At 37.4% G+C, this 12911-nt stretch overlaps 1 protein-coding gene across 1 annotated transcript in view; it reads left to right on the top strand.

The window, feature by feature from the left end:
* Positions 1 to 10839: 10839 nt before the first annotated feature.
* LOC124775883 (glutathione S-transferase theta-3-like) overlaps positions 10840 to 12911 on the top strand; it is a 91571-nt gene continuing 89499 nt past the window's right edge. Inside the window, exon 1 of the mRNA XM_047250720.1 lies at positions 10840 to 11684. The gene's annotated coding sequence lies outside the window, so the exon portion shown is untranslated. The remainder of the gene's footprint in view (positions 11685 to 12911) is intronic.

The raw sequence follows: 12911 nt of genomic DNA, 5'->3' as shown, positions 1-12911 counted from the left end.
GTGTCTTTTTTCCATCTACAGCCATACTCCACGTACTATTGGGAAGTCTGTGGTGGGCAGTACATCCTATTGCACCTGCTCCATTCATGGGTGGAGTCTGAGAAGAAGAATTGCTTAAACGCCTCTGTTTTGTTTTTGTCAAAGTTGTTCAGACCACTGCAATTAAGATGGCCAATCTGTTGTATACAAGATCCTGTCAGCCAAAAATCTGTTTTATATATTTATCGCATTGGCAAACGCTATATTCAGTTGGTAATGTGCATAGAACTTTTAGTACACCTTTAAATATTGTGGGATCCTAGCAAGTGGGTAGACTGACGTGTTATTGGATTATATTTGAAGTTCAGTGAATTTTGATGAGTATTTTTATATAATAACCGTTTAATTAACTTCATTTTGAAAGCATCTATCTGATTTGGTAAAGTACTCTTTGTATGTTTATATTGGAGTGAATAGGGACAAAATGAAAATACCAAAATTACGTATCACTAACACATTTATCTGAACAATATTATTTAGACGACAAAAAATTTATTTTAACGATTTTATTTAATTATCTGTTTATGTGGCCTCAATATAGACCTCTTTGTAGTGATTCATGATGCCTAGGACTTACGAAAGAGACCCTTGATCGAACGTATGTCATACTGCTGATGAGTAGATGGTAATGCAGGCTATTCAGGCAGTTGCTTGTGGAATGTCAATATGGGAAGCAGAGAATAAATTTGAAATTTCGAAGTCAGTCCTACACTGTTATGTGAAGCAACGAAGAGACACTTTTGGTGGTAATATTAAGTTAGGAAAAGCTAAATTCTCTCAAGTTTGTGTCAGAATATTAAAAGAAACCGAGAAAAAGTGCTCCCTGCAATTATTATTACTTTCTTTGATGAGCTGACAGCATCAGTTGCAGGTACTGCGGCAAGTGTTTCGCTACCAGGTTTTCAAAAACATTGGTGTAGATAGTCGAGAACAGTTATCTGTGCTAGATGAGCTAGCCTCTTCTGAAGAAGATGGGCCAAATTGTAAAGTGGAGACTGCAAATGAAGAAGTGAACAATTTTAGGGATGAGACTGGGTGAAGGTCACATTTCCTTATAAGTGTATCAAGGTGACCATTGCATAGATTCTTCAAGTTGATAGTTAAAATGGCGAATGAAATGGGACTTTTCTTTGCCAATCGATCAAGTGGTATTTTTCTGATGTACCAGGTGAGTGTGATTTCTCAAAAGCTAGTGATCTGGCTGTTTTGAAGGCACAGACTATTGAAGAAGGTGATACATTTTTATACCAAAATCTTTTCCAATAGGATCCTTAACATGTGAAACCCTAACTTATCATATGAAACCCTAACTTTTCAGAAAAGAGGAGAAACCTTCTAAATACCATTTTTAAGGACTTAGATTGAATTTTGTGATATTTGTTAGAAACTGAGAGATATGAAGTAATTCAACTTTATTTAGTTGCAATAATTGTCTTGCTTATAAAATTATGATACACACAAAGCCCTGCTGTATCATAGCTGCTAACATATGAGAGTTTACAAGGTGTCACTACTTAAGAGATATCACATAAGATATATCTACATGAAAACAAAAAGTCTTTAGATGGAGTGATAGAAGAAATTTGATTTTATTGCATGTATTGAAACATAAAGATGAAGTTGCATGATATTTTAATGCAACTTATTACATTAATTTTGAGAATTCGAACTGAATTTATTAATCTTACATTGGTTTGTTATTTTACATATAACAACAAAACTGTTGTTACTAGTAGATGTATGAATGAAAGTTCTAATTTTAAAAATACAAATTTTACAAATAAAAATAGGAACATACAAACAACATTAATTTAATGATGAAAAATATTGGGAATACAATTATTAATGAGAAATGTCTGATTTGTTTCTCTTGAACTACATTTAATCAACAGAGTGCTTATCTTCACTACTACTGCTATAATTTAGGACTGAGTATTTAACATTAAATTTACTTTGTTTTGTTATTTCAACAGTTACAGGGAACATCAAAGGTATTTATGAGCTTATACAATGAAAGCTGTGGGTTTAGTGACAAAATTATTATAGGCTATACATAATGTAGAATTGAACATGAAAGGTTACACATTCAACTAACAAAAATATTTTACACAGACAAGTTACAACACTATTTTCTACAAACCATTGGAAAATATTGGCATATTCGTTCTTATAAATGATTTGTCTCTAACAGTGTAAATTATTTATTGCCATCTTAGGGAATTTAGTCTTAAAATGGGTGGCAATGCACTGGTATGATGGTTTTCAGTTCTTGTAGGTAAGTCAATTTCTTTTTGGGTGTTCTGAGGTGCTCTCTTTGTAGATTCGGAAAGGAAGATCGTTTCTGACACTTATTTTTCTTTCTGTGTGGCAAAACAATGCAATTACCATCAAATTCATACTTGACCTGGATTTTGTCATCAGAAGTGTATTCTATGGCTTTCAGAATTGTGCCAATTAGATCCCCAGGCTTTTTTCCTAGTCTAATGCTGTCATACACCATTGAACAATTTTGGACATAGTTTTTGTCAAAAATCATATCTCAACATCTTTGTTTTTATTAATGTATGATTTTGCATGCTCACTTCTATCAATCTGCAAATAGCTAGGGAGATAGAAATGCATGTCTTTTAAATGCTATTCTGTTAGTGAGTGAACGGTGTCAACCTTCATTTGGGTGGGCCTTTGAGCGAATATTTCTGTTCCATTCCAAAGCTCCTTTCATGGCTAACAGCCAACAAAGCATTCGCCATTATGGTGTCTCTGGTTTGGTTCATAAAAGTGTCACTCCACACTATTGTTAGCTTTGTAAGTTCACACTTTTCAGTTAAAAAGTCTGCCAAAAATGATGCAAAGGTATTAGCTGAAATAACTACCTGTTTTCATCACACCAATAACATACAGGTTGTTCATAAACAAGTTTATAGATGCTGAAAATATGGTGGCACAATTTTGCTCTATATTATAAGGCAGACACATTTAAACTAGGGCACCCCTTAATGGTTTCAACATCCATTGTTATAAAAGTACAGGCACCGAGAGATTTTTTCTTGTCCTTTTCTTCCTCTGTTTTCTTGACAATATGTTCATGGTAAGCAGCTACATCCACGTTACTATTTTCATATGTGATGCATTCATCGCTCCAATCCTTTTTAGTTAGCCGAAAAGATAGATTATATCTAAAAACATGTCTGTCAAATGCTCTCCTAAAATAGGTTTAATAGGACCTGCAGCATTTTCTTCACATACTCTAATATACTCCTTAAATATGGCAGCACAAGGGTTACCAAAAATTGGCTCCATATGGGATTTACTGTTTTTTTGGCGACAATAGTATATGGCAGCTTATATAAGGACTGTAAAAATGAATGTAATTTATCAGACTCAAAAGTGTGTTACCTCTTTCTTGATGGAGATGAGTTTGACACACAGTTTTCGCAGTATCTTAGAAGGCACCATAGCATAGCTTTTACCTTCAATATTTCCACATGCCCAATATGATATGGTTCACTCCCCTAGATCTAAGGTGCTGAAGAACAGTTTTTAGAAAACGTAATGAGTTTCCAACCAGGTTTCTTCAGTGTATCCCTCAATGTGTTTTGCCTCCTTGATTCCTCCAGATTATTATTATGGAACTTTCAGAGTGGTGTACTAGTAGACCTAAGTAAATCTTTTTCTGGTTCCAAGAGAGGTCTTTCTAAAAGTGTCAAACAGAAGTTTTCTTTTATCATCACCTATGTCATTGCATTGTCTCTTCCTCAACTTTGCACAGACTTTATTGTTACAAGGAGAGCCCTGTTATCCTTCATTGCTATTTTTTCCTCACTTACCTGTTCCCCCTGGCTTTTTTGTCCATCCATAATGTTTTTTATATCTCCGTTCTTCTGTCTCAGCTATCTTTTTCCTTTTTCTCTTAATCTCATCCAATGTTGTAGGCTTCTATGTTTTGTTGTCACAGGTGGTATTTGCATTGAGTGGTATTCCACTCTGACTAATGTTAAATCACCATTTAACTTGGGGATCTCATAGTCTCGTTCATCAGCATTATTTGACAAAACAGATATTACAACATTATTTGTCTTTCCTATTTCTTTAATAGAAAATGGCCTTGCCGCTGTGGTAACACTGGTTCCCGTCAGATCACTGAAGTTAAGTGCTGCCAGGCTGGGCTAACACTTGGATGAGTGACCAAACTGTCTACCGAGTGCTGTTGGCAAGTGGGGTGCACTCAGCCTTTGTGAGGCAAACCGAGAAGTAGCAACTCTGGTCTCATAAACTGACAATGGCCGGGAGTGCAGTGTGCTGATGAGATGCCCCTCCATATTCGCATCCAGTGACGTCTGTGGGCTGACGATGATATGGCGGCCGGACGGTACCATCTGGCCTTCCAAGGCCTATTCAGACAGAATTTAGTTTAGTTTAATTTAATTTCTGTAATCAAATCATTGCCACCGATTTTTAAATGAGCAGCTTCAGATGCAGGTCTAGATAAAACTCTGATTTTTTCGATATTAGCTCATATCCTCAACAACAATGCTAGTGACACTGTCACTGACCATAGACTGTGATTCAGAAAACAAAATCAGAACTAGAAGAGATACCAAAATCTAAAGCAATTATCTTCAATGTCTGCATTACATTCTTCTGTGGAATTTTTATTTGAAGATTCCTTTTATTAGATGAAGGAACAATTTCCTTTATAGGCCCTGAACACCACTTTTTAAAGGAATGAATCAGTGCATAAACTGAACTGCGGCTTTCACAACAGTTTTCAATACCTGACTTTACTTCCTTAATATTTCGATCTGGAAAATATTACAAAAAACCTATTTTGTAATTGTATTCAATAATAATTTAAGTAGTGACACCTCATACCTGAGGCTCTTTAATGAATTGTTATTAGAAGATCAAGGAGAAGAGAATAAATTTTTACACACTTGTGTCTTCTTTTTCAATGTGAGGGCAAAGTAACTCTAAACAACGTATTAAAAGTTTTACTGTTCAATCAGAGAAAGTTGATGTAATCTTGAGTTTCCTAGTATAACATTTCCTTTAATAGATTTTCGTTTGTGTATTTCTCTCTCGTTTTAAACCATCCCCTGGACCAGTATCTTGTTTTGTTCTTCTTCTTCTTTTTCAGGAGAAAAAAACTCTTTATCAGGAGAAGGAAAACTGGCATTCTATGGATTGGAGTGTGGAATGTCAGGTCCTTTAATTGGGCAGGTAGGTTAGAAAATTCAAAAACGGAAATGAATAGGTTAAAGTTAGATATGGTGGGAATTAGTGAAGTATGGTGGCAGGATGAACAAGACTTCCGGTCAGGTTAATACATGGTTATAAATACAAAATCAAATAGAGGTAATAAAGGAGTACGTTTAATAATGAGTAAAAAAAATAGTAATGCAGGTAAGCTACTACAAACAGCATAGTGAACGCATTATTGTGGCCAAGATAGATACGAAGTCCACACCTACCACAGTAGTACAAGTTTATACACCAATTAGCTCCGCAGACAACGAAGAGATTGATGACATGTATGATGAGATAAAAGAAATTATTCAGATATGAAGGGAGACGAAAATTTAATAGTCATTGGTGACTGGAATTCGATAGTAGGAAAAGGAAGAGAAGGAAACGTAGTAGGTGAGCATGGAATGAAGGTAAGGAATGAAAGAGGAAGCCGCCTGGTAGAATTTGACACAGAGTATAACTTTATCACAGCTAACACTTGGTTCAGGAATCGTGAAAGAAGGTTGTGTACATGGAAGAGGCCTGGAGATACTAAAAGGTTTCAGATAGATTATATAATGGTAAGACAGAGATTTAGGAACCAGGTTTTAAATTGTAAGACATTTCCAGGGACAGATGTGGACTCTGGGCCCAATCTATTGGTTATGAACTGTAGATTAAAACTGAAGGAACTGCAAAAAGGTGGGAAGTTAAGGAGATGGGATCTGGATAAACTGAAAGAATCAGAGGCTGTAGAGAGTTTCAGAGTTAGCATTAGAGAACGAATGACAAATACAGGGGAAAGAAATATGGTAGAAGAAGAATAGGTTGCTTTGGGAAATGAAATAGTGAAGGCAGCAGATGAACAAGTAGGTAAAAAGCCGAGGGCTAGTAGAAATCCTTGGGTAACAGAAGATATACTGAATTTAATTGTTGGAAGGAGAAAGTATAAAAACGCAGTAAATTAAGCGAAAAGGAATACAAACGTCTCATACATTAGATCGACAAGAAGTGAAAAATGGCTAAGCAAGGATGGCTAGAGGACAAATGTAAGCATGTAGAGGCATATATCACTAGAAGTAAAATAGAAATTGCCTACAGGAAAATTAAAGAGACCTTTGGAGAAAAGAGAATCACCTGTATGAATATCAAAACTGCAGATGGAAAACCAGTCCTAAGCAAAGAAGGGAAAGCACAAAAGTGGAAGGAGTATGTAGAGGATCTAAACAAAAGCGATGTACTTGAGGACAATATTATGGAAATGGGAGAGGACGTAGCTGAAGATGAAATGGGGGATCTGACACTGCATGAAGAAATTGTCAGACCTAATCAAAAAAAGGCCCCAGCAGTAGACAACACCCCGTTAGAACTACTAATAGCCTCGGGAGAGCTGACCACAACAAAATTCTACCATCTGGTAAGCAAGATGTACGAGACAGGTGAAATACCGCCAGATTTCAGGAAGAATATAATAATTCCAATTCAAAAGAAAGCAGGTGTCAACAGGTGTGAAAATTTCCGAACTATCAGTTTAATGAGTCATTCTTCTTTACAGACGAATGGAAAAACTGGTAGAAGCCAACCTAGGGGAAGATCAATATGGATTCCTTAGAAATGTTGGAACACGTGAGGCAATACTGACCCTATGACTTACCTTAGAACATAAATTAAGGAAAGGCAAACCTACATTTCTGGTATTTACAGACTGAAGGAAAGATTTTGACAATGTTGAATGGAATATTCTCTTTCAAATACTGAAGGTGACAGGGGTAAATTAGATGGAGCAAAAGGCTATTTACAATTTGTGCAGAAACCAGATGGCAGTTATAAGAGTCATGGGGTACGAAAGAGAAGCAGTGATTGAAAGGGAGAGTGACAGGGTTGTAGCCTATCCCTGGTGTTCTTCAATCTGTGTATTGAGCAAGCAGTAAAGAAAACAAAAGATAAATTCAGAGTAGGAATTAAAATACATGGACAGGAAATAAAAGCTCTGAGGTTTGATGATGACACTGTAATTCTGTCAGAGACAGCAGAGGACACAGAAGAGGAGTTGAACGGAATGGCCAGTGTCTTGAAAGGAGAATATAAGATGAACATCAACAAAGGCAAAACGAGGATAATGCAATGTAGTCTAATTCAGTCAGGTGATGCAGAGGGAATTAGATTAGGAAATGAGACACTTAAGGTAGTAAATGAGTTTTGCTATCTGGGGAGCAAAATGGTCAAAGAAGAGAGGATATAAAATGTAGACTGGCTATGCATTTCTGAAGAAGAGAAATTTGTTGTCATCAAGTACAGATTTAAGTGTCAGGAAGACTTTTCTGAAAGTATTTGTATGGAGTGTGGCCATGTATGGAAGCAAAACAATGATGATAATTAGTTTAGACAAGAATAGACTAGAATAGACGCTTTCGAAATGTGGTGCTACAGATGAACGCTGAGGATTAGATGGACAGATCATGTATCTAATGAGGAGGTGGTGAATAGAATTGGGGAGAAGGGGAATTTGTGGCACAACCTGACTAAAAGAAGGGATTTGTTGATAGGACACTTTCTGAGGCATCAAAGGATCGCCAGTTTGTTGTTGAAGGGGGGTGTGTAGTGTAAAAATCGTAGAGAGAGACCAAGAGATGAATACACTAAGCAGATTCAGAAGGATGGAGGTTGCCATAGTTATTTGGAGACGTAGAAGCCTGCACAGGATAGAGTAGCATTGAGAGCTGCATCAAACTAGTCTCTGGACTGAAGACCACAGCAATGACAACAACAACACTCTGCATTCTTCTTTCATTAAGACACAAAAATACCAACACGAGACTGTCTGTCGCAGCTGAACACGTTGTCCCGAGCACTTGAAAATATGTTTCATTGATTACTTCACGTCTTTTAATTTTCATATTTATATGCAAATAATCCTTCAAATTTTTGTTAAAAAATGTTGGTGCTTCTTCCACTGTTTCTATAAAAATATCATTACCGACATAGTCTTCATGCACAGTCACGTTGTGTGAAGACGTTGATGCCATGTTTGCGCATCACTGTGTCGATAGCTGGAAAGCAACTAGGAAGCAGGTAATGCCCGGTGAGTGACAATTTTGCTACCTGCACGGCCACGCGCCGATCAAAGCCGAGAGGCGCAGTCACTGTTTTGTCATGGGCTTACTCGCTGGTCGACAGACATAACTGTCGCCCAGCTGTTACGTCTAATGCGAACGGGAAAGCGGCAGCCATATTGGATCGATACTGGCCTCGGTCACAATGCGCTCCAGTTTCAGTAGTGGGCATTCCCTTCACGATGTCCTACGTCAAGGAATTTTATCTCGTACGCAGCTATGTCTTGGAGGCGGCTACAGATCGGAATACGTCGGCTCGACAAATCTATGAAGCTCTCCTAGGCTGTCCACCAGCGCACAAACTGGAAATACGGATGCCAACGGTCGTCTGGAAGCAGGTATGGGCTAATATTAACAACCCATCCCTGTCGTCGGACATCAGTTCATGGTGGTACCGAGTCGTCAATGACACCTTTCCCATTAAGCAGCTTCTAGCAGACATTCACCTCAGCCAGACGAATGAGTGCAGCCAGTGTGGAGCTGCCTATACCAGAGACGACTGTATAGTGTGCCACTACGTGTGGGGAGTATGGGAGTTGTGCCGATTGATGGTGGGGCTTATCAACCAGACTGCACCTTCCATTGTGACACCAATGTGGATTATTCTTCCTGACCTTAAACTGCACCCAAAAACGAAGTGCAACGCCGTGGCCTGGCTACTGGGACACACTGCCTACGCCATTTTTGAGTTACAACTCAGTGACGCCGTGCAGTACATGGCCTACCTGTGGGAATGTCATCAACAATTGCAAAGTTCACCGCAGTACCGCGAACATTTTTCCAACACTTTATCGGTTGTGTTCTTGTATGGATATCAGAGGACGCTTCACTTACAGTGAATACTTTTTCTAGAAGCATCCCTTTTGTTTCTCTTTTCTTATTAGAGTTTTCCATTTTCTCTTAGTCTCTTACCTGATACACTTATTTTAATTTTTGTTTACATTTCACAACTCATACTGATTTTTTTTTTAGAATTGTTACTAAAAGCTCTCTGTGAATAACTTGTCACATATTTCAATTGTATTTATTTCTGTATTTAAAAGATTTCGATTATGTGAAATATTGACCAGTTATTCACAATTACATTTTCCTGTTCATGCGTTGTTGTAACGATGTTATGTTCATAAATAAATTTAAAAAAAGTGCGCATCTACGGGGTGTTCAAATAGTCTCTCCGCAGTGCCGTATGATTGCTAGCCGCGCGTGCCGTATGCCGCAGTGAATATACCGGAATAAAACTCAGTGAAATACAAGTCATTATTTTATTGAATATTCATTTTTACTTACAAATGTTCACATTAAATGTTGAAAAGTGTCCCACCTGTTGTTGAATACACAATTCAGACACAAGCTGTAACATTTCTTCTGTAACAGAAGCAGTGAAAGTGACTATTGAAGTTTTCAGTTCATCCATTTATTTTGGACGGTTTTTATAGACAGTTACTTTCACTGCACCCCAGAAGAAAAAGTAGTGTGGTGTTAGGTCAGGCGATCGTGAAGGCCAAAGTCCCTGTGAAATTATGCGATCACCAAAAACATCAGCAAGCAGTGACATTGAAACGCGAGCTGTACGTTTATTGTTTCATTGAAAAACCCAGGCAGGCGAATAACCATACGGCACTACGGAGAGATTTTTTAAACACTCCGTACATTTGAATCCATAGCCAGACGAGAACGACGAAACAGTCACTGTGACTAAAGTCGTCCGTGTGCGCTAGCCGTATAAGTTTTCACGATGATGCGACAGGGCTGCCATGCTAGTGCATGTAGAAGGTACTGCTTTGAAACAGAATTTACCTCAGAATTTATCATTTGTAGTACACGAGGTATCACTATGACAACGCAGATCATTTGTCTGTAACTTTCGATACCGGTAATGCAAAATGGTAAAATTGTGACTTACGAGGTGCCACATGTTAAGATGTTATGGAACGAATGAATGATTGATTTCCTTGGTTAACCAATTTGTTAATTTTATGTTACCCTTGTTTTTCACAATATTAAATATTGTTATAAGAATTACAGTCACGGGTTTAATCTAACAATTTTATTTATTGTAAATCCAATTATCTGTAAAATGTAAACAATGGTTTATAAGCATCCCATTTTAGAATAAACAAAATTCCTTTTTACTTCCGTTCTCGTATAATAAATATCAAGTTTTAAACGATATAAATTATGTCCCTAAGGCCCTCACCGTATGTTTGGGTAGGGAAAAAAATGACAAGTATCTGTCACTTTTGACGTTGAACATGAAGGAGTCGAAATTCAAATAAACATAATACACGCTATGTTCGAGAAATGGGGGGAGTACAGTTTCATTATATGAAATGGATAGCCTGAGTAGGTTACAAAATACATTATCTTCACTGCAGTGTCGTGCATGACTGAGAGATCTGGACATAACCAGATACCGGTACAGGTACGCCCATCATGTTATTGCCTCTAACACCAATGTTCAATCACACATAAAACAGTGTCCATTGTCAACATCAGAGATGCGATTGCGGTATTGCAGGGTTTCGATGTATTTACGTTTATCCGTAAACAAATATGCTGCCACATTTTTCGTATCGTAGGTAACATGTGTTTTATAACTTATAGGGCGCAGCAATCAGTCGTCCTTTTTATGCAGGTTTTATTTGGCAAATCCAGATTTGGCCTTGTGCCTAGCCATTATCAGTGCACTATTTTCTAGTCTCAATGCATGTCAGTTCCCTGTTGTTCGGGCGTCACAGTTCTTGATTCAAAGAACTAGACCAGAAAATGGTGCATTGATAATGGCTAGGCGCTAGCCGAAGTCTGGATTACCCAACGAGTTAAAATTTTAACTCGTTGGGATTACCCAAATAAAATCTGCAAAAAATGGACGACTGATTGCTGCGCTCTATAATTTATAAATCATATCACAGCTACTGAGTGCACCCACGTTCCTAATGGAAGGTAACCTGATATTATGTGTTTGTTCATATTGGAACTCACATGTAAAAAGAAAAAAAATTGTAAATAGTTCGCAGCATAGGTCATTGAATGTAATGACGCCTCTCATTGGGTGGCACAATCAATCGGTACCCGAACCGCAGTTCCTTAACGGTACCAAAACATCATCGACGCGTAAACAAACGATTAAAATGTTGACGTCGTTGCAAACGGACCGGTGACGAAGGATAAATCTCACTAACTGCAACCTGGACTTTGAACAGTAAAGTGGAGGGGACACGGTAACGAAAACAATTTACAGAGAAATCGTATCAGTTGTGTCGTGAGATCTGGAAAGAAGAAAACATCCCCGGCTTTTCAAGTAAGGTAAGATGCAATATCGCTCATTTATAAAGTATCACATTATTTTGAAAGACGCGTTTTACATGTAAACTAGTTCGTTCATTGACACAAGAATTTATATGAAACTCGTAATCAGATAACGAGTAGCAGTGTTGGTTGTAAAGCTGCATGACAAGTGCTAAAATACTGTAAACATATTTCTTTATTTACAAATAATATAATGTATTCAAGTAAATAATAAGTTGTATGTAGGAAATAAACAGCAGCTATGTAATATAACTGAGGAGGCAGCAGCTTTTATTGTAATTTACATAATCAAAAGTAGCTGAAATAACAATGAATATTCATTCAGCATTTTAGCATTAAGCAGTATGCAGATAGTTTATTGTTAATACAGTGTGCAGATTAAGTTTCTATGATTTGCTTGTCTTTTATTGATGTATACCTTGACCTATTTCACATTCCATTTTCACTTTATCCTTGACGGAATGTATAGAACAAGCTGAATGAATGAGATGATTGAACCCCTACCCCATGTATGTACAGCTACTCAATATGTAGAGTTGTATTCAAAAATGCATCAGTGACTCTTTCATTGAGTTGCTTAATAGAAATATCTCAGTTACACAGTGTGCTGAGGACGTATTTTATTTGAGAATATGTTATGTCAAGCTGTTAATTCGAGCCAAAATTCCTTTGATGTGTAACTGAGTGTTGTGGCCAGTGAAATTAGGGCACAAATACAGTCTGTAAATTAAGCCAGTGTGCAAATATAAGTGCATCTTCTAAGCTGTCCCAGTTTTTTTTGTATGTTTGGTGTGTCACTTGATGTGGCATTACTTCATTGTAAACTATAGTAGCTAATTATCATTACAGGTAAAGAGAAAGCTGCCTGATCTTCTGTGGGAGGTGGAGGAGTACAGTATTCAGGTGTAATTTCTTAATGAAAAAGTGTTACAATTCTGTGAACAGTGCTCTTACAAAGAGATATTGGAGGGTGATACTTTGCATCTAACTGTGTGTGTAGTTCGTAGTTCACGTAAGAGCACTGGTTGTGAAAGTCGAGGGTTCCACTTACTCTCCAATACAGTTATAATCTGCAGCAAACTTGCGTGGGGGAAAAGGGGGAGGGGATATTGCATTTGAATGTACAGTTTTGTGTACAGAGCTAAGTGGAAGAATTAATAAATAAGGGAAACATTTGGATATTTCATTTACTGTTCTTGAAGGATTCATAAGAGGATACTAGTG

Source organism: Schistocerca piceifrons, chromosome 1, assembly GCF_021461385.2.
Source record: "Schistocerca piceifrons isolate TAMUIC-IGC-003096 chromosome 1, iqSchPice1.1, whole genome shotgun sequence".
In the NCBI taxonomy this organism is placed as follows: domain Eukaryota; kingdom Metazoa; phylum Arthropoda; class Insecta; order Orthoptera; family Acrididae; genus Schistocerca; species Schistocerca piceifrons.
The sequence above is the reverse complement of the archived record's forward strand: the minus strand, read 5'-3'. Positions and strand labels throughout refer to the sequence as shown.